The 22,895-nt window shown below is 42.1% G+C and overlaps 1 long non-coding RNA gene and 2 pseudogenes across 1 annotated transcript; 1 reads left to right on the top strand and 2 right to left on the bottom strand.

The window, feature by feature from the left end:
- Positions 1-789: 789 nt before the first annotated feature.
- On the top strand, positions 790-3,176 carry LOC136552852 (3-oxoacyl-[acyl-carrier-protein] synthase I, chloroplastic-like; annotated as a pseudogene).
- Positions 3,177-10,906: 7,730 nt separating this feature from the next.
- Positions 10,907-11,906, bottom strand: LOC136552851 (uncharacterized). The gene is made up of 2 exons (XR_010782887.1): positions 11,315-11,906; positions 10,907-11,197 (listed from the first exon to the last, which is right to left on the bottom strand). It is a non-coding gene; the product is annotated as an uncharacterized lncRNA (long non-coding RNA).
- Positions 11,907-12,167: 261 nt separating this feature from the next.
- Positions 12,168-13,856, bottom strand: LOC136552850 (auxin-responsive protein IAA5-like; annotated as a pseudogene).
- Between the last annotated feature and the right edge of the window lie 9,039 nt (positions 13,857-22,895).

Raw genomic sequence — 22,895 nt, 5'->3', positions numbered from 1 at the left:
CAGATATACGGGTTACACAGAAAGGTACTCACATCGATCCTAACAGGATGCTGCACAGAGCACCGACGAGGAAAACTACCAAGATGATGCACGGAGCACCGGGGCGCCCACGACAGGGGTGGGCGGCAAGGGCCGGGAATGCCGGGGACCGGCGCGGCGATGGGCGGGGGCGGCATCTCGCAGCCTGTTCGTTTGGCTGTGGCTTGTCGTAAACGATCGTAAATTTTCAGCCGGAACAGTATTTTTCTCTCACACAAACCAGCCAGCAGTACTTCTTCACGAACCAGCAACGATACGAACCAGCCAACCGAACAGGCTGTTGGTAGTTTTCTCTATAAACTACAATCCTTTAACTTGCAGTAGGAAAAAAAAAGGGAAAGGTGGATTTGTTTGGATTTGGGGAGTGAAACTCTTCTAAATATAAAAAATTGGATCCACGCCACTATTTTGATTAGTCTTGGATCCTTCTGTATAAACTACAATCCTTTAACTTTTTCCATTCTTAAAATAGATACAATCTGCAGTAGAGACCTTCTTATCTTGCTTCTCATAATCATTCCTTTTTTTTCAGTTAGTGCCACATTGAGCACGGTACTGCAATCAGCTCAACTTAGGATTGGTAAAGAAAGACGAATTCTCGATCACTTGGGAAATTTTTATTTGGTTCATTGATTGATTCTTCATTCCTTCCGGTGGGACCAGAGTCCAGTTAACGGCGCATATACGTGTGCAATTCACCTGATTCCGCTCGGTCGTGCGTGCACCCAAAACCTCCCGACCGCCGCAGCCATGCAAACCCTCGTACTCCCCGACGCCATGGCCGTGGCAGCGGCGGCGGCGGCCGACCTGCCACCGCGCACGCAACCTCTGCCCCGCCGCGTCTCGGTGTCGATGGCGCGGGCGCCACGGCGGGAGTCGGACCCGAAGAAGCGGGTGGTGATCACAGGGATGGGCGTGGTGTCGGTGTTCGGCAACGACGTGGGCGCGTACTACGACCGCCTCCTCGCCGGGAGCAGCGGGGCCGGGAGCAGCGGGGCCTCGACGCCTCCGGGTTCCCCACCCGCTTCGCCGCTCAGATCCGCGGCTTCTCCTGCGAGGGCCACATCGACGGCGAGAGCGACCGCTACCTCGACGACTGCCAGCGCTACGCCCTCGTCGCCGCCAGGAAGGCCCTCGCGTCCGCCGGGCCCGCCCTCATCTCCAGAGCGATGTACAAGGTCGGCCGATCACACGCCATGCACGCGGTTCGCTCACCGCTTTGCCGACCCGACCAATCTATTCTAACCATCGCAGCGGCCCGCAGATCGACAAGGAACGCGACAGCGTGGTCGTGGGCTCCGGCAACAGCGGCGCTACGACATTCTCGGCCGGGGTGGAGGACCTCGTGAGGAAGGGGCCAAGGGGAGTCTCCCCCTGCACCATCCCGTTCGCGATGCCCAACGCGGCGTCGGCGCTGGTCTCCATTGACGCCGGGATCGGCTTCCTTGGCCCTAACTACTCCATCTCCACGGCCTGCGCCACGTCCAACCACTGCCTCCACAGCGCGGCCGACCAGATCCGGCTGGGCCGCGCGGACGTCATGGTCGCCTCGGCGGGTTCGCGGCCCTGCGGGCACTGTCGCGGCGGAACGGCGACCCCGGCGCGGCCTCCTGGCCGTGGGACAGGAACCACGACGGCTTCATCTTGGGCGAAGGCGCCGGGATACTGGTACGTGCGCGCCGCCGCCGCGCTCTCGAGGGAACGTGTGCGTGCGTCTGTGCTCGCCGCTAATGTTTCGTCGTGCCGTGCGTGCGGCTCGTGCCACGCTGCAAGCTGATGACGAGGATGGATGATGCTTTGGTTGTCAGGTCATGGAGAGCCTCGACCACGCGAGGCGGCGCGGCGCCCCGATACTCGCGGAGTACCTGGGTGGTGCGGCGAGCTGCGACGCTCACCACCTGATGGACCCGAGGCCCGACGGCCGTGCCGCGGCGGCGTGCATCAGGCGGAGCCTGGAAGACGCCGGCGTGGCGCCGGAGGAGGTAATAGGGTGCCTGCCGAAATGCTTCGCCCATTGCATTGTTGTGAAAGGTGGGTGATGATCCATCCACTGAATCTGCATGCGCTGCAGGTGAACTACGTGAACGCTCACGCGACCTCCTCGCTTGCCGGGGACCTGGCAGAACCCGTCCCAGATCAAAATGAACGCGACCAAGGTGCACGGTTGCACATGATGATTATCTGTTTTTGCTGCAACAATTTGGCTTGAGGTCCGTGCATGATGGCGCAACTGATGTCTGTGTCGGTGTCTTCCTCTCGCAGTCCATGATCGGGCATTGCCTTGGCGTAGCCGGCGGGCTGGAAGCCATTGCTACCGTCAAAGCCATAACCACCGGCTGGGTGCATCCGACTATAAACCAATTTGTAAGTTTGCAACGAGTTTAGTAAATTTACGTCTTCAAAGTTACTGATCCTGCGAGAAACTAGATCCAGCGTTGAATGAATTTCTATCTTGTTGACTTGTTATTATATTATATACAAGCAATGTGATGTTTGTACGTGATATGTAGCACTTTTGCTTTGCTCTGTCGGCTGCAGAATCCTGAGCCGGCAGTTGGAGAATTTGACACGGTGAGTGGGGTGAAACAGCGGCACGAGGTGCACGTCGGTGAGTGGCGAACCGTCAATACATACGTACAGAACTGAATCGATCCCTCCCTGAACCCTGGTACTGTTAGTGATGATGAATAATTCTTCCCTCTGGCATGTAGGTATCTCCAATTCGTTTGGATTTGGTGGGCACAACTCGGTGGCAGTGTTCGCACGGTCGCACCGTTCGAGCCCATATCCTGGTGAGTGGCCAAGACGGTGCGTCGCACGTTTCTGCAGCACGCCACTATACTACATGTTTTGGTAGAACAGGATATATGCCTTCCTTGATTGATGTTTTCTTGCCATAGCGAAAAGTTCCCATACAGAAATGCTTGTTTGTGTTTGGGTAATGCGTTGTGTAAAACGGCAGCATCAAGGGAAAACGAAAATTTGACCTCCCAGGGTCGTCGCATTAGACAACAGAGCAGGCGTCTAGTTATTTGGGCCTTTTGCCATGCATGTATATATGGACCAGATGCTTGGAACGGTGCCGCCTTCTGGGACTTTGTCACGGATGATAGATAATGTTGAAGCTAACGAACCGGACTGACAGGGGGAAAAAACGATCACTAGTGCGGCAGCGTTGTAAGATGATTTTTGGCCTGTTTCCACCATTTTGCCTGACTTACGTGTTTGCTACAGGGCGTTTGGTTAGAGCCATAGAGGTAAAAGGTGGCCCTGTTAGCACATCTTATTACTATTTATATCTTTGTTTGGTTACTTGGAGAGTTGAATGGAACGACCTGTCACACCTCACTCCTTGCTCCATGCTCCTCACGTGCTCGTGATTAGCTTAAGGTTGAGCAATAGGTTTCTCCCCCAAAATTCATAGGATGGTCCATGATGGATCATTCGATTTTAGATGAAATGTTTTCTCAAACCAAACATCCATTAATAGAATAAACGAATAAATTCCCCAGGAAGTATTTATCAACACAAAAATCCCCAGGAAGTAGATATTTTTTTAGGAGAATCAAAAACCTTTATCATGGGCTGCAACTGTTATGGGCCTCGAGGCCTGCTTAGATATAAGAGTCAGCAACGCCTATATAGGCACTCCAAGAGATTAGCCAAAAATAGATTTTAATATCCATGATTTAGCCATCTTCTAAAATCTGTATCTGTACCTAATACTTGTTATAAAACATACGGACTCTATCCTAAAAGGAAAGGAGAAAAAGAAATCCTGATCCTAGTCCATTTGTATGTGGGCTCTTACCAAAACTCTTAGACCCTGACAGAACTATATATATGTGGGAGCTCTATGTTGTAATCATCAATATTCAGAGAAATAAAGAATAGTCTCCCTATCTCTTGTGTCTACTATATTGATCATGAGAGACGGAGAGGGAAATGTCCTAACTGCTGGCAACATGTTTTATAACACGTTATCAGCACGACAAGCTCTACGTTGACATCGTCATTGAAGTCGCCGCCGATTGTCGACATTGACACTCGTACCAATGTCTCGCTGCGACTACTTCGACGACGACGTTGACATCTTGACGTTGTTAGCGGAACGGATCTGCAACCTCTACCTGCATCTAATCTGCATTGCATCGACACGCACTGTCGTCATCAAGCAAGCAGCTCTACGACAATGCCAAACGCCCTACGCGGTATGTATTTACTAACCATTGCCCTACGCGGCATGTGAGGTAGATTAAATTGGCATCCTGTATGAGGTATGAAAGAATCGCATCTCGCAGATTGCGTTTATTCCTAGCCATCGAGTTGGGTAATCAATTTTACGGTACGCGCAGTACGTATAGGTTTGTACTTGAAATACACATGCATATACACAATACATATACACATATTGTGTATTTAGCACCTACGATTGTGCATGTGCTAAATCTAGGGTTTATTAATGGGGAAACCACAACGCACAACAGAGCCTCGACGTGTGTCAAGTTCAAGCATGAGCACGTGACCATGCAGCCTGCATGCAAGCCAGCCAGCAGCACGCTCGCTCCCATCTGCGATCTCCGCCTGTACTTACCGAACGCTGCACCTTACCGGTGAGACACAGAACAATAGCCTGTAGCTCGCGTGCCAGCACACGCAAGGGATCAGCTCGCCGTCGCCAGCTGCATGCGACCCGAATGTGGCCATCAATCTGCTACTGGCGTCCGGCGTCGTGCGCTCGGTTGTGGTCCACACGACGTAGGTCGCCGCTCAAGCGGCCTGCATGCCGCTGTCACCGTACCCTAACCTGCAGCTAGCCACCAGCTCTTCCGGCCTTAACGCCGGTCGCTTACTTGTCCACCCACACGCGGCTCGCAGCCAGCTACTTTTCCTCGCATTGGTCAGCAACAACCCTTTGCAATACACAAGGCATGAAAACCGTGGCTACACGTACATTGCCGGCTCAGCCTCGAAGCGACTGTATTGGAGCACCGCCTCGCATGTGTAATGTGTTCGCTCACTCTATGTGCCTCGCATATAAATCCGAGTCCCTACTGGCACTACAACAGCCACCGCATGGCTGCCAATTCAGCGTGGCACAACAACTATTCCGCCAGCCTGCAGCAGAGCCGTAGCTCATGGCCCGTATTGTGACATCCTGGCTGGCAGGCCGAGCAGGCCTATGAACTAGAGGGAACCAAGAACAGTTTCAGTTAAATTAAGAATTTTTGCTGGACCAGAAGAAAACAATACAATTTTTCAAAGAATATTGTGGTTCGCATAATAAGCAAATAAGCCTATAGAAAAACTTGATTTTCCTGAAGAAAATTATGTGTAGGCATTTTTAGGTAATACATTTTCGTTCGAATACATTTATATGTCTCCTATTGATATTTGTATGCTCTTTTGAATGCATTTATTTATCACACATCACACATTATGAAATATATATACCATGTAATAGCAATAATAAATTTTTGAAGAATTACACTAGAAACATGGTATAAGGCATATGAGCTCTCTATAAATCCTGCAAACCTTAGACTTATCACCTTTGAGAGGCTCATATTTGTTTTCCTAGTATAATGAATTTTTGGGACGAATGAATGGTTGGTATTAATTCTGAAAATTTGCATATACCATAATCCTGAAAAATGTTAGGATGCTTCTAAGAGTATTTTGTATAACCATCCGCTATCTTTTTGCACTTTGCCACTTGTTTACATGCAGTAAACTCATATGCACATGATGATTCCAGTAATAATAATATATGAATACCTTCGTGAAGAAGAAATATCCTGGATTTGTCCTAAATGACAAAATTATATAACATGGTCATTTATTAAATCCTAGTAGGATATTCTACTACCACTGAAGTGGAGTTGACCTTAAGCATTATAGTTCCTTATATTACTCTCAAAGAACGAGTATGTGACCAAGCTAAATCCCGAAGACCTTATGGGACTCCCTGAATGAGAAATTCTAAAAGATATCCTACATTATGATTGCATAATGACAAAAATATTGAAAAATGAATTTTCAAGCTATATGACCATATGGGATATAATGCTGCTCTATAAACAAATACAATGGCTCAAAGCTTTGTATTAAATGTCATAGAAGACAAGATGGTAAATAAGATTTTATCGATGAATATTCTCGAAGAAATGTCTCTTGTATATAGAAAATCAAAGAGCAATGTAATACATGAAATATTTAAATTTATCATAAGAAATTACTCAAATAGAAGTTGAGTTAGAATTTTTAGACAGCTCTATGAACTAGGATATTTGATTCGCATATGTTACACTCCTAGAAGGATCATGATTACATATCACCACTATGAAATAAAGCATGCGTGAAGCTGCTAAATGTCAAGCATAGAAGCTAAGACATGTAAGAATGGGTAACAAATTTTTAAGGTTTCTCTAGAAGAACTTAAATAATGTGCTTACAGACTTGTTTTGTCTTTAAAATTACTATATCCTGAAGTATTGATAGGAGTGGTGGTTGTGCTTTAAGTTTTAGTTTCCATTAAATTAAGTGGATTATGTAAACTCATAGAAGAGTTAATGGTTACTTTATTAGTTTGAAGACTAATATGAAGCATTTATATTATTAGTTGCAATTCTTACTTGCAGTAATATATGTGAATCTTGCATGGAATGAATTATAAATTTATATGTTTCACATATAAACAAATTGCCTAGTTTGCCTATCTAAATAATTGTTGCAATGATTTTATCCACTAAGAAGCCTCAATTAACTATGAAGGTTATAGTTCTTTGTGCACTACTACCATGTAGGTAGAAGGGAAACTGAATTTCTAGAAGTAAATGAACAATTGGACTATACTGGCATATGAACTGATCTTAGAAGGACCAATTTAGCCAAAAAAACAGTATAATCCATAAAACTAAGTTTTAATACTTTAGCCCGAAACCTAGAAATCTATATCCTACCCTGAATATGTTGTTGTACACTGAATAGTACACTTGACATGTAAAATTCATGCCATAACTAATGAATACTAGAAGTATGATTGGATTCTATGGAACATTAGAAATGATTATTCATAGATGATGCATGTAGCAGATCACTACTTGAAGTAATTATGGCATGAAAAGAGGAAGAAATTTTGGGTAAAGGCATAAAAAATATGGGTAATACATATTTAATAGGCATAGCTTTCCTAAATCTATCTTTAAGTGCATATATCAGGACTTGAAGTCCAAGCCACGTCTCTACATTGCACTAATTGCAAGCAAGCTTATAGCTTTGCATTTTGTTGTTATCTATTACGTTGGGTTGAATACTAATATTCCACATTACACTAGAATGTGTATCACTATGTTGTGCTCCTGTCGAGCTATAACTATCTCCACTCCTGCATGAATATTAGCATAGCAGCTATATTTGTAGCTAGTAGCTACCTTGCACTTCCCTCATAATTAGATTGGCTAGCTAGTATGCTATGTTTATAGTTCCAGTTGAACTAGAAAATATCTTGCTTTTAATGGATCGCATGTATAAGCAATAAATTGGTCTAGGGTCAAGTAGCTTAAGATCAGGGAGAGTTGCTTAAATTGAAATTTACTAAATAGAGAAATAACCCAATTGAATGGGATGGATTATATTGAAAATTGAATTGATAGACAAGACACTTATGATGATTTAGGATTTACGAAGAAAAGGCATTTTGCAAAATTTTGCATTAATAGCAATTATAAAATTCTAGAAGAAATTCCATGTGAATTTGAATGTTGCGTATTTTATACATTTAAAGTATATGGTCCATTTTTATGTATGAGTAATTGGATCATTTTTTGGCTAAATAATAAAGAAGCTAGACAATGAAATAGTTTTCTTCACTATGATATGTGCATATCAGGGGGAGAAGATCCCTGAGTTTGTAGGAATATTGAATATTCTTTATTGCACTTTATGTATTCTAGCTCACTGCATATAATGTATAATAACCCCCGTATTTAAATGTATGCGTGAATATTTTTCAGAAAATTTTATCATAGCATACATGGATGGGCCTCCACGTGTAGTCGGAGATACATAAATTTGAATTATTTTAAGCCCATGATAGGAGATATCTTTTGAAGTATGCTATTAAAAATCTAATATTGGCATTAGGGGGAGAGAAAGCCTATGTTGAATGTCAAATATTATTTCTATAGAAGGAAAATGGTCTTAAGAGAAAAATATTCCTTGAAGCTTGAAACATAAATAGTATCACGCACTAAATCAAACAATAGTTTGACTAATGCTCTTGTGAAGCATGAAGCGGAGCATATGCCAGATATTTTTAAAAATAAGAGGAGTAACTTGAAGTTATAAACTAGAAGTTGTATTTACTAGTAGTAAACTAAATATTGTATACTATCAAGCTAAAATTTACGGCGACGTCTGTGGATTCTAGCTTACTGTATACTTGTTAAATAGAAATAAAATAAAAATCCTCCATTCTCATGAAGAGAACACCTCATGAAGAAGGTTAAGCACCTCATGAAGAGGATCATCATGAAGATGAAATCCAACACACTAAGCGCGCACATCATAGTGTTGGGTACGTAAAACAATAAACTATCTCTTGTTTGGGAAATGACAAAGAGATAGAATAATTTCACATTGTAAGAGTGTTGAGAGAAAATAATAGTTGCTGACAACGCTACCTCTATAATTACAAATGTTTCTCTTATGAGAACTCGGATCCAAAAAACAAAGTCCATGGCAAAATCGTCTGTAGCGATTATATCGGGTCAATGAAGAAAGCAATTGAGGTTGAATCTCCTACTAATAAGAAATAAATGTTCTGCTATATCTATGACAAATGAAATGAATGAATATAAAATATGCAGTTAGTAAGTGGATTATGAAAATCCTTATAGTTTGTGAAGAATATAAATCGTAACATATGAAAATTAAATCTCATACTAAGTATTAAGAAGTCTAAGGTAAAATATATATTTCTATATGAATATTAAAGTATCAAAAAGAGTATGTCCTAAAAGGAAAAGAGTCATCGAATGACTTCGTAGTGAATACCACTATCTCAATGTGTATATCACATAATAATCTCTCATGTAGTAGAGAATATATCTCATAGAAGAGAAATATTATTCACTAAGATTAAGAACATCCTTGAAGGATTTAATCCATGAAGGATTTACCAGTCAATTCTTAAAAAACACCATTAATCCCTGAAGTGAATGTAGACCCGAGAGAAAGAAAATAAGGAATCATTAAAAAATTAAGAAAGTGTATATTATAAAGCTAGCAATAAAGTGTTGATATCCTCTAAATACCATAGAAGGTATAAGAATAATGGTTGAATTATCCTCTAAATGGCAAATGCAAGACTGAATTTACTATTTAGTGGTACAATCAAAATCTAGTATTCAAACTAGAGTATAAGTTTGATACACTATCTAGAAGATATTGAATATTAACTTATTTATCCCCATAATCCTTCGATAGGATTTATTACCCTGAAGAATAAAATTTATTTATTTTGCACAACTAATAAGTGGTTATTATGCATAAAGCATATTGCTCTTGTTTATACCCATATAATTCATAGAAGAATTATGAGCCAACTTTTTGAAAGATATAGTATTGGGTGCCACGTACCATTAATTAAGCACATATTTATGAAAAGTACTGTTTGAACAATGAAGTTTAAATTTTAACTTTATGAGGGGAGCATATTTTTATTAAATCTGCCTTAAAGGTAAACCACTAGAATTATAAAGATCAAGTAGATCATTTTTGCTAAAACACTAAAGTTTATGCATAGATCATGAAGATCAATATATTAATGAAGAATAGAATACCTTGAAGAATACATGACCAAGAAGGTTAAATACTTTACTCTTTTTTTCTTTGTGAGTTTTTACTTGAAGGTTTCTCATACAATGTTTTTAATAAGACAATATGTGTAATGCAATTAACGAATACGATGTACTCTTTTCTTCAAGAACCGTTTTTTCTCACTGGATTTTCGGATGGGGTTTTTAATGAGACATGTGCATATCGTGGTAATCGTTCAAGGAGGAGTGTTGTAAAACATACGGACTCTATCCTAGAAAGAAAAAGGAGAAGGGAGAATCCTAATGCTAGCCTATTTGTACGTGGGCTCTTACCAAAAACTCTTAGGCCTTGACAGAACTCTCTCTCTCTCTCTCTCTCTCTCTCTCTCTATATATATATATATATATATATATAGGGGCTCTATGTTGTAATCATTAATATTCGGATAAATAAAGAATAGTCTCCCTATCTATTAGTCGTATTTGGCTTATAAGCCATAGTTTATCAGTCAACGAACAATATTTTTTTTCACACTAAACCAGTCAACAGTACTTTCAGTCATGGCTTACAAGCCAAACGAGCCCAAACAAACAGAGCGTGTGTCTATATGTTCTACTTTTATTTACTATATTGATCATGAGGGACGAAGAAAAAATATCCTTAACTTGTTTTATGACAATACTAAAGAGGCAAATTTCTGGTACTAATAATTTTTCGTCCTTAACTTAATCCTATACCGAGTAGACTTCCACGGTTCCACCGAACCGAACGCCCTGCCCTGCTCTCGCCTCCTGCCGTGTTCGTCTTGCGTGCGTAGTTCTTTTTTTTTTTTGCGTCCGTCTGCCGTGTCCGTCCTGCCGCTGGGGCGCTCGTTCCAGGATCTCGCCGCGTCCGCGTCCGTGCGTTAAATGTCCATAGTATATTGCCCGTGCTAACGCTACGGCGACTTTCGGTAGTACAAATCAAATATTCAAAAGATAATATATGCATCGGTAACATAGCAAAGATGTGGTATGTTTAAGATTCACTAAAAAACAACGATACGTAGAGTTAGATATATAAACACTGATCTTATTTGAAATACATTGATAACTTCACAGCACACACTGAAAGAGTTAGAAATACAATAAGTATATTTTCTAGGAATCATCTTATCTACCCTACATACAGAGGCCTAAATAAGCATGTCTTGGTGGCAGTGATCGCCGTGGCAAAGGTTTAGCAAGGTGTGTGCGAAGCACCTTTCTACAAAAATCTTCTCTGCAGCTGGAGAGCATGAGATGACCAATATACCATCTGCAACTTAACCCATCAATGACAATATTTCTTCTGGTTGCTGTCAGTGACCAATATATGAGCTATTATTTGTCATCCCAACTCTTATCATTTGTTCAGGACCAACAAGAACAAAATTTAATATTTAAGAAATCAAGCAGGGATGGGAAGAACATACCGCATTGATCAGCTGCTGGGTGGAAATAAAACAAACTGATGTGCACCTTATGTTATATCTGAAATCACAATTGCGCAACCATACACTGTCTTTTTGCTCCAACCTGGTTCCTTCCACTTGTTTGCATAATGTCATAGTTGGTCAACAATGAATTTGCACCAATTCATGCCAGCAAAGTTGTCAATGTTATTAACTATACTCCATACATTTTTTGTGATGAAAGTACAGGAGCAACAAGCCATTAATTTAGCAAATACGATCATCATGAAACACTGCCTATTGTAAATCTGTCAGTGCCTCATTTCTTAACAAAATATAGGCAATGTCTCAAGTTTTTTAGCTTTGACTGAGATTCTTAATTATAAACTCTAATGTTTTTTTGTTTACCGTGGTGTTTAATCAAGATCCTCTATCAGCATAATATAATTTTCTTATACCTTCCACTCTCTTAGCACCAACCATGTGTTTGATGCAGCAATTATCTAAGCTCGTTTCTTTATGAACGACATCACTCAATTTGGCAAACAAAAAAAAGTATCCTTTTCTGAGCCAATATGTTTTTCTTTCTTTGGCTGATGCTACATCAACTAAAAGCTTTATCTACCCTACTAATTCACCACTTTTTTCTTTGCTAAATTCACACCAAAAAACGTCCCCTGCTGAGATGCCCCCCATCCATCCACCCACAAAATTATACCCAGAAAAACAACATCTTTAAAACGGACTGTCTAGATTGCTTCTAATTTCTTCTCTCTCCTTACTCACCCACATCCAACGGTCCAGATTGAGTGTGTCAACCTCCTCGTCCTCCCGCACGCAGCGAACCATCCGTGCGACTCTAGGGGGGGGGGGGGGGGAGAAGGTTTCACTGCTAAAGGAAAAGCCACTCACTACAATGGCTCATATCCATTGTAGTTATATTTATGTGCCTGTGCTTGCAATATAATACAAACGGAGGCCAAACTGGATCAAGGTAAAGGTCAGTGTACCTGCTCAAGATTATGTATTGCTCATACATCCAGGATAATGCTAAAGCATACAGTAACATCAGTAGTGATTAATATTTATACAAACCTACAACAATATCCCCATGTAATCAAAATTACTACTCCGTTAGGAATCAACTACAGCAATAGATGACAAAATTATATTAGACGATATACAAACAGCAAATCCTGTGGTCAAATTGTCCAGAGACCACAGCCAATTAATCCATATACTTTCAGTGAAACACTTACTATCTATCTTTGAAGCACCCCCTATGCTAATGCCCACAACTAACCCTGCAAAGTGCAGGGTAGCATAATCCTGCACATTACAGGATTTAGCTTACCAAACAAAGGCATGAACCTCTCATTTCCTTACCTCTATGCTCCTCTAAAAGATCACTGACAAGCATCCAGTCTGCATCCTTATCGTCATATGTAAGGACATAACCCTGGTCTTTGAGGGCATCCACCTTTGAGCCATTAGTCAGCCTGTCTTTCCTCGATGATTTATGCAGACCACTTTGACCGTTAAAATCACAGGCTAAGTAAATATCCTTGTGAAAAAAAGACATACTATGCAAAAACTGTTCAGTGAACGGCGCAGTACTTGTGTAATTACAAGAGGGGAATGCATCAAACAGAAGCATAGAACCGAACACCACTCACCAGTGATGAAGCAGCTGAACATCTTCTCGAGCGCCATGGAGAGGTCCTTGTAGCTGGAGTACATCTTGATGTCCACCTTCCTCAGGTAGGGCGCGCCATCCATGCTCACCTTCACATACATGGGCCCGCCTCTGGACGCGGCCTCCTACGCCGGCACCTTGCTCTTGGAGGCGCTCGCGGCGAGGGTGTTCTTCCGGTAGCTCCACATGGGGGGCCATCCCACCAACTGCGCTTTGCACAGATCGACAGAACAGCATCGGTCAGTCCGCCGGGCGTCCAGTTCCAAGCCAAAACAGTAACGCCTGCGACGAATCGAAGCAGGGTCTTACTTGGCGGCCGGCGGCGCGGCGGGGGGAAGCTTGCTTGTCGTCGCTAGCCTTGACAGCGCCAGGGCGCTGGGCGGGGTCTGGGAAGGCGCGCTTGGCGGAGACGCCAGCGGATGCGGCAGCCGGCAGCGGGCCGAGGGAGAGCGCGGCCGTGACGTCCTCGCAGCAGTCCCAGCTGCGGTCGGAGGACTCGGAGCCCGGCAGGCCGAGGCGGAGTGTGAGATGGGGAACCGGCGAGGAGGAAGAGGTTGGGGTCGGCGGCGCAGCCCCGCAGATCACCTCCGAGAACTTGGCGGCGATCTGGTTGCCGCACTGGCTGCCAGGATGTGCAGCCGCCGTGCCCTTCGCCCAAACCCTAGGCACGGGCGCTTCTGCGCGTGGAGGCGCTGCCGCCGTCTCCTGACCTGTCTCGCGTTGAGCTTTCATTTTTTTCGGAAAAAGGGGAAAACAAGGTGGAGGTGGGAATCGAACCCAGAGCGCCAGCGTAGGGACGAAGTCGCACGGATGGTTCACTGCGTGCGGGAGGACGAGGAGGTTGACACACTCAATCTGGACCGTTGGATGTGGGTGAGTAAGGAGAGAGAAGAAATTAGAAGCAATCTAGACAGTCCGTTTTAAAGATGTTGTTTTTCTGGGTATAATTTTATGGGTGGATGGATGGAGGACATCTCAGCAGGGGACGTTTTTTGGTGTGAATGTAGCAAAGAAAAAAGTGGTGAATTAGTAGGGTAGATGCATTTTTTGGCCCGCTCAGCCGCGTCCGTGCGTCCTGTGTTTGTTTGCGTCTGTTTTTTTTTTTTTTTTTTTTTTTTTTTTTTTTTTGTCTATCTAGTGTTTCCCACGGTTCCTGCAGCCGGTCATTTTCCGTTTTTATCTTATCTTTTTATCTTTTCTCGAGAGTGACCTCCTTTTCATTAGCCGATCTTTTCGAGTTTTTATCTTATCTCAAGAATATTCCTTTTTTATTATATAAACATAGAAATGTATATAAATATAAACATAACAAATATAAAATATAATAGGCCCTTGAACCTTGATCCTTTCCTAATAAATAAAACAAAGACAATAGCGAGAGTTAGGTGCTTGTCCAGCGTGAAAGAGACACGAGAACTAGAGAAGCATGTTCAGAAATTATTTGTCTGATCTCCACATTCGAATCTTGAAGATAAGTGTTGTGGACACGTTTCCAATACAAACTATATTTTCTTTAAAAATTAATAGGATATACCTAATCTATCTATATCTATATCTATACCTAATAATAAAGAGCTAACATTTCAGCCAATTTTTTGGTCATCCATTTTTTTTTGTCTGTCTCCCTTTAACTACCGGACAAGAGAGAGTTTCTTTTGTTCGGACATATATATAACCCATACTCATACGAATTAGAATAGCTCTCGCGATACGGAGTCCGATTCTAAAATATATTGGGTCAGCATTCTAAGCAAATAAGGCCCCGCTCGCTTTGCTGAAAAAACAAGCTGAAACACTGTTCCGGCCGATTTGTTGTGAGAGGAAAAATACTGTTCCGACGGAAAAAAAAAACAAGCTGAACAGTACGGATTATAAGACAAGCAAACAGGGCCAAAGAATCCAAATTATAATCCAAATAAATTCTCTGATCCCATATAACATGAATAGGAGTTCCAATCAAATAATAAAAATAAGAGTACAAGTTTGTATAGCATCTCATCTTATCTTGGTTTCTATTTTTAAAGTTTTTTTATTTCTTTTTTTTGAATTAATTTTTTATTTTTGTTTGTTGTTTTTTTCTACCATGACTCTTGTTTCTATTTTTAAAATTTTTATTCCCGTTCGCTTTTTACTCGTCCGTGACTCCGTTTTGTATTTCGGCAGTTCGGTTTCTTTGTCGTTTTTTTCTTCCTTGTCGCAGTGCAGTGCCGGGCCAGGCCTACATGGTGGCCGCCGCGCCACCGACACAGACGGCTTAGTCTGTGACCAGCGACGACGCACACGCATGCTGCTATGGCCGCCATGCCGCCGGTTCAAGCCGCCTCGCAGTGGCTGCTATGCCACATGCAACTCTGTCATGCTACTATTCTCATCGCAGGTAGTATAGTAAATTAAAGTCCCGTTACAACACACATGCATTTTTGCTAGTAAAATCTCATAAAAGAAACATGGATTCCCCAACGGCCATGGTAAATTTCCGGTTTCATAGTCAAAACTTGCCACGTCATCTACTATTCGTTTTGGCTCCACCAATCTCGTCGACAAAATGTTCACCAGAGCCCCCATGAAATCAGGGCGAGACAGCCGATGGCAAGCACCCCAGGCTTGCTATTTCTAGCTAGCGGAAAAGATGGGATAGCCTACCAGGTATTTTGGAAATCCGGATAGCATAGCTGCTGGAGACTATTTTATATCATAGATCGTCTAAAATGGGCTCAAAATAAAAAATAGCATCTCACTTGGAGTTGCTCTAGCATGAACGGCTGAATGTATTGTATCACGCCACCCTTTAAAATCTAGGAACAGTTGCGGTACTGTTCTTGTTTTCAACTATATAATTGCATTGGTTGATCCCCGTTTTTTTTAAGTTTGCAGATTTACCCTTGTTTTTTTAATCCAAAAGCTTCACATGGCCCCTATTACGTGATGTAACGGTGTTAAATGATAGTACTACATAAATCTTTTTTTGAGGCGGGCATTTTTTATTAACGGAGACGGGCATTGCAATCGCCTCAATCGAAAGGTCACAGTTAACCGTGGATTAAGGGGGCGGTTGCCTTGCCCGCCTTGATTAATCAATTAACGGAGACAGGCAAATTAAGGTATCCGTCTCCGTTAATCCCATTAACGAGGCGGGCGTCTTAAAATGCCCGTCTCTGTTAATCCCATTAACCGAGGCGGACGTCTTAAAATGCTCGCCTCCGTTAATGTTCTCCAGAAAACCCAGAAACCTAAAAAAACTTGCGACTTTGGAGAGTCGAACCAACGACCTGGCAGCTCGACACTACCACTGCACCGCACACTCATTCATGTCTATATATAATATGCTATCTTTTTATATCAATATTTCATAATATTATATTGGATATTTTAGCTACTAAATGAATTCAAATGAAAAAAACTTTTAACTATAAAATTTTAAATCTTGTGAAAGACTACAACTTTGGTATCGGATGTATCTCCATCAGAGATAGTTTGAAAAAAATCAAAAAATTGAGTCTCGGAATATGTGAATTTCAAAAACATATTCGAGACTCTAGGTGACTTTAAATAAAAAACTTGTCAATATTAAACATGTAGATCAGGTCCACCACCAGAACTTTGGTATTAACTATGTGAACATTTGATATTGTTGAGGAGTTTGAAATTTTAAATTTAAAAATCTATAACCTTTGAACGTATATTTGGGACTCTAAACATCTTTAAATTAAAAACTTTTCAACTACAAAGTTGTAGATTCTATTGAAAACTATAAGTTTTATATAGACCATGTCAATATTCGAGATCGTTTGATAATTTTAAATTTCAAATTTTAAAATCTGTGCACTTACAACAATATTTTGGGACCTTAAGCAACTTTAATTCAAAAAAAAAAATTAACTATAAAGTTGTAGATCTCGTCGAGAGCTATAATTTTGATATAAAGTGTATCTTCATCTGACTTTATAGAAAAACGTTATGTATTATTTTTTGTTTCAATCATTAACCGAGGCGGACATCTTAAAACGCCCGTCTCCATAAATCGATTTACGGAGGTCGGCACTTATAACGACCGCCTCCGAAAATAGTCAATTAACTGAGGCGGTTAGCTTACGGTGCTCGCATCGGTTAATCCATTAACGGAGGTGGTTGTCGTAAGGTTAATAGTGGATTAACCGATACAGTTGGCTTACGGTGCCCGCCTCGGTTAATCCATTAACGGAGCCTTGTTAATGGATTAACCGAGGCGGTTGGCTTATAGTGCCCGCCTCGGTTAATGATTAACCGAGGCGGTCGCTGGGCCGGCTGCCCGGCCACCCAATAGCGAAGGCGAGCAAGCAGCCCGCCCGCCTCCGAGCCCCATTTGTAAACATTGCGCAAAAGATTTGTGTAGTAGTGTGAAGGCTGAAAAGACACAAAGACGCTTGACATCATTGACCCAATAATCAATAGAACTTTTTATTTGTAGACTTATGGAGGATATATTTTGGATAAATGATAGTAGATATTATGTGTAAATAAATGTCCAAATGTAATAGTATGCTTATGTATGATTTAGACATTTAAATATTATTTTGACATACTAGTTTGATCCCCCACCCCATAAACTAAAATTTGTATTTCTGTTTTTTAACCCTTTGTTTTTCAGGGGTTTGACTCCTATACTTGTTTAATATTTTTGTTATACACAGCGTGTTAGCTTTAGAGGGTTTTTATTCTCTGATTTGGGATTTTGGAGAGATTGAAAATCCTTATTCTAACGTCTTTTACATTTTAAGTTATAAAATTTTCATTTTCACCTTTTCACCCCCTCTAGATGATATCCTCGGTCCTTTTACTATTGTAGCTAGGGCAATGAATTTTCATGTGTCATTGTACAAGGCATGTAGATTTTTTTTTAAAAAAAAAACAAGGTTGAAGAAAATCTCTCTTCTGATGCCACAGTCATTGGAATAGTCTACGAGATTCTATATGCAGTAGATGCCTCATGATACGATTTAACCGCTTGAGAAAAATCAAAACGTCATAAGTTCTTATATATCATTTCTACAGAAACCTTGGAGTAACTTAAATTCCATTCACAAGTCATTACTATCAATGTCCAAGATGCATTCAATAAAAAATAACATGTATTTGAATCCAAAAATCACGAATCTAAATTGGTATGAAAGAAACCTTGATCGATGGAATTTAATTTCAAAGAGAAAGCTTGTGTGTGGATGCATGGGAAGATTAAGAAGCCAGAGACGTGAGAGGCACAGGGTTGCAGGAGTTGTAGATTTGTGGAGCTGTGAGGGTGTGGATTGGTCATGGAGGGAGGTTTTTGTTGATTCATTAGACTAGTAATTGCTAGTACTACTAACCAATTTACTTCAGATTAATCAGGGGTCTTAGTTTTTCAGAGGCCCGGTACATCGCACAGATTGAATATTCCTCGTCTCCATATATTGAGCTACATTTAAAGCAGTGGCTCTAGCTATCGGCACTAGACTCAGTGGGTATGACCGGATCGCTACATGGTTATTGGCGAAAATGCCGTAACAGATTTGAGAGAAGAGACAGAAAAAGAATAGATGGAATCATGATATACTTCTGGTGGAATGTTTAGAAAGAAAGAAAGAAATAGAAGAACCTTCCAATAAAAATCCCTACAACCATGCCAAGTAGTTCTTCTATGCAAAGATGATATCCAACAATACGAGCTTGCAACAAGACCGATCATCAACGAGTAGTAGTCTTCTTTGTTGAAGGCTGTTTGTCCCGTGGAAGTTATGTTCTCTCTTGTTTTGTTACTTCAGTTCAGTAGTTTTGTGGTGTTAGTTTTTTTCAGTAGCTTACTAGTGACTAGTCTGTGTGCCTTAGTGGTTTGGAGCATGGTCTCCAAAAAACCCTTTTTGTAACTCTGTTTTTCTTTCTCCTTTTCTTCGTATAATAAAAATCTGGTAAAGCTTTTGCCCCCTTTCTAAAAAAAATGCGAATATAAAAGCAAGACATATATAGCTTGTAAATCTCTGACGGCAAAACACCTACTTTTGGTAAAAGCATTGAGGAAATCATAAATTTGATAGCATGAGTGCATGACACATGAGTGGAACAAACGTGAATAATATATGCTAAATTATATTAGGATTAAATAGTATAATATCCGTGATATTTGCCTGAATCACCTGAGTAGTTTAGTCGAACTGGAGGAGAAAAACTGGAGGAAGGGAATGGAAGGTATTTTCTACGGGTTTGGCACAGTATGAGATGGCGCCGGCATTGGGCATCGGCAGACCAGCTGACTGCCTCAACAGATCTCTAGAAAATGAAAATCTCGTCGACGTACGCCGGCCAAACTGCAACTTGGACGTTCTCCTGTCCCGTCCTCTTGCAAATCATACGCCTACTAGCTCCTTCTACCGCCTCGTGCCTCGAAAAGAGATGCCGCCGGTGCCGGTCCGGTAACCACCGGAAAGTTTAGAGCGCAGGAAGCTTCCAATGTGCCAATGTCAATAGGACGGACGGAAGGGACGGCCGAGCCGACAAGGTCGCCAGCTTTACACGACGGCCCTAGGACGCAGGCTTCTACGTACGCTCTAGGGGTGTAACGGTCAGAACACCATCCGATCCATAGCTGAAAAACGTAGGCCATGTTAATCGAGGGCAGGCCATGACACGGTCTACAGCACGTTAAGGCATGAACACGAGGACCGTGTTATTCCAAGATCTCGGTACGTTTGATTACACAAAATAACTCGTAATTTGAATTATACTTGACTAACACGGCACGAGAATTACTCGTAAGTATATCTACAACGCTACAGTATAATTTTCAAGTACCTAACAAAAATAGTTTGACGGTTGGGACCATTTCAACTTAAAGGTGTGCTGACATGCCATGAATCATGTCTGAGCCGAAGCAAAGAGTTCTTATGTTGTGTTGGCACAGTCCAATGTGTCTAGCGTGCCTAGCGATCATGACCCGGAGCGGCACAAAGTACGAGAGGGCCCGAACCAAGTTGTACTTCTAGTCCGATCCAGTCCCAAGGACTCTGTCTTTGGCCATGTTTAGTTCCCTCAAAATCCAGAATTTAGCACTATGCAAAAAGAAGATTCCTCATCACATCAAACTTGCGGTACATGCATGGAGTACTAAATGTTGACGAAATCAAAAACTAATTGCACAGTTTGGTTGTACTTTGCGAGACGAACGTTTTGAGCCTAATTAGTCAACGATTGGACAATTATTACCAAATAAAAACAAAACACTACAGTAGCTACAGTGTACCGACTGAATTCGGCGGCGCCGATTCAGTGGCCATCTAAACACGGCCTTTCTCGTCCTCCCTCCTCCTCGTCCTCCCCCTCCTGCTATGCTCCCTTGCCTCCATCATTGTCTGTCCTGATCCAGACGTGTCATCATTGTCGGCTTGCATCCCCACGACCATAGCTGCCACTAATTAACCGGTACAAAAACACTCGGCTGTACCGCCTTCGCCGTCATCCTTCTGATCCTATATTTTTTCTTTGGAAATCCTATGAACCAAATGGACCCTAAATTTGGCATCATCATTTAATTTTGAAGTTGCAATACCTGTGCATTGTGCTTATGTAATCCATATCTGTAACCTATTGTTTACTGCTTGAATTTCGCAGTATGTAATCCATATCAGTACTTGTGTGTTGTGCTTATGTAGAGGGTGTTTGGTTGAGGGCCACCGTCCACCATGCCACAAACTGTGCCTCGTCACGGGAACCGGAGTAGCTGTTTGGTTGCTGACTTAAATGAGGCTACCACAGCTTTACTCGGTAGAGAATGAGCCACAAGAGTGTGGCGGAAGAAAAACCCTGCCACCGCCACAACTCGCCACAGCGAGGCTATGTGTGGCCAAGATTCAAACAGCCCCGTAATCCATATCAATATGAAACCTGCGTTACTTGTTATGAACTTATTTCTTGGATTTTCAATTAAAGTCCTCTTTCGCTATCTGTAACCTAATGTTTACTGCTTGAATTTCACAGGAAACTATAAAAACTATGTGAGCAGAACCCGTTGCTAGTGGGCACGAACCAATGATAAGTGCTAATGTTGTTCCCATGGTCCTTTGCCTCTCTCATGGCCAGGTCCACTCTCAGGTCAGCGGCAACACCCCTTTTTTTAAAGAATGCTGGTATCTCGACAAGCTCCGCCAAAACAGAGACAGCGGCGGAGAGAATGCATCGGGAACAGCTTGTTGCTGAATAGGAAAGTTCCGCTAACCTCGTCGAACAAGTGGATGAACTGAAGAGGAAGACAGAAAAGACTAAAAGAGAGTTTGAGAAGTTCAAGATACAACAACAGGAGGAGTACAATAAGCTACGTGAGGATATCATGCGTTTCAGCTCTTCGTCTGGTAACTCTCAGTCGTCAACTCTGTTGGCTTGATGCAGTAAACATTTGTGGTTTGATGTGTGCACTCGTGTGCTGGTTTGATATGGTGAAACTATCAGCAGGTTGCTGCTAATGTGTAAACAGTAATTTATTGTATTTGATTGTCATGGTAAATATTTATATAGACATCGTCGAATAATTATGTAGTCAATCTGTGCAGTAGTAACGATCTTGAATTAGTTTTTGATGAATTGATTGTTGGGCACGTGGACGAACCATTATATGACACGTGAAATAGCCATGGCACGACACGTGGAAGGAAACCGTCAAGCCACATGGCCAAATAAAAAAAATAAAACGTGGACTGACAGCACCTTGACACATGGTCGAATACGAGACGACCACGTGGACCAATAAAAATATGACACACGGTCCAATAAAGAAGTGATACGTGACCCAACCGGAACACGACACATGTGCCAATAGAAAACTGATATGTGGAACAACAGGGACTCGACACGTGGTCCATTAAGAACCTGAAACATGGAAGAACCAGAGATGGTCACGTTGTCCAATAACAAGGGGACACATACCTGAACCATCTGCAATGCAGCCGGCTATAGCAGGTACACGTGAAAAGCATCTTCAACGGAAGAAACCGCCAGCATGGATGTCCCCCTGCCACGCATGCCAAAGTAGTTCTATGACGATCAGTTTTCATCGTAGATCTATCTAATTCTATGACAAATTTCTAGAATTGTCATAGAATTGCAAGAATGACGCGACTTTTATGGCGAACCGGTTTTCGTCATAAATTCGTCATAGAACTGAAATTACGACGAATTTGGCTCCTTCTGTGATGAAAGCTATTCGTCATAGAAGTGGATATTCCTAGTAATGTCTGTTGCCCCTGCTAACTAGTACGAACAAGCTGGCAAGAACCATCCTCCCCTTCCTTATTTCACGTTCCCTCGTGTTCCTCGCCGTGCCTCCCAATCAGAGTAGCAACCCATCATCACACCACTAATTGCTACAAATCCGATGCCCCCACCAACCAACCCTCCTCAACCGACCTCCACCACTATTCTGGTGGAGGTGGCACCGCCGCCATCCATTCCGGCCACACACCACCACTAGTGGCGGTCCGCGCCACTAGCCCCATCCCCTTTAAACTCGATAGGCACATATGCCTTACCCGGCCCCAAACCCGAAACCTTAATCCCAACCCTCTAACCCTAATTTGAACCGGAGGTTGCCAAAGTTGGAGGATCATCAAAGCGCTACCGATGTGGATTATGGTCCCATTTCTTACTTCCATCGTCATCTCTCATTATTCTGTTTTAGGTTCTGATAGTTTTTTTTTGGTTTAGTTTACCTTCCCATATATCTAGTCATTTTCTCGGATATCGAATATGGATACGGGATATCGGATATCCAGCCAAATAACTCGGTTAGCTAAGTTGATATTAGATCCGGATAGTTCTGTTGGAAATCCAGTAGGATTGGACTAAGATGATTTTCAGCTAAAAATGGTAAATCTAAAGTATATAGATATATGAAGTATGAACTAAGTA

Source organism: Miscanthus floridulus, chromosome 4 (assembly GCF_019320115.1).
Source record: "Miscanthus floridulus cultivar M001 chromosome 4, ASM1932011v1, whole genome shotgun sequence".
Classification (NCBI taxonomy): Eukaryota; Viridiplantae; Streptophyta; class Magnoliopsida; order Poales; family Poaceae; genus Miscanthus; species Miscanthus floridulus.
The sequence above is the reverse complement of the archived record's forward strand: the minus strand, read 5'-3'. Positions and strand labels throughout refer to the sequence as shown.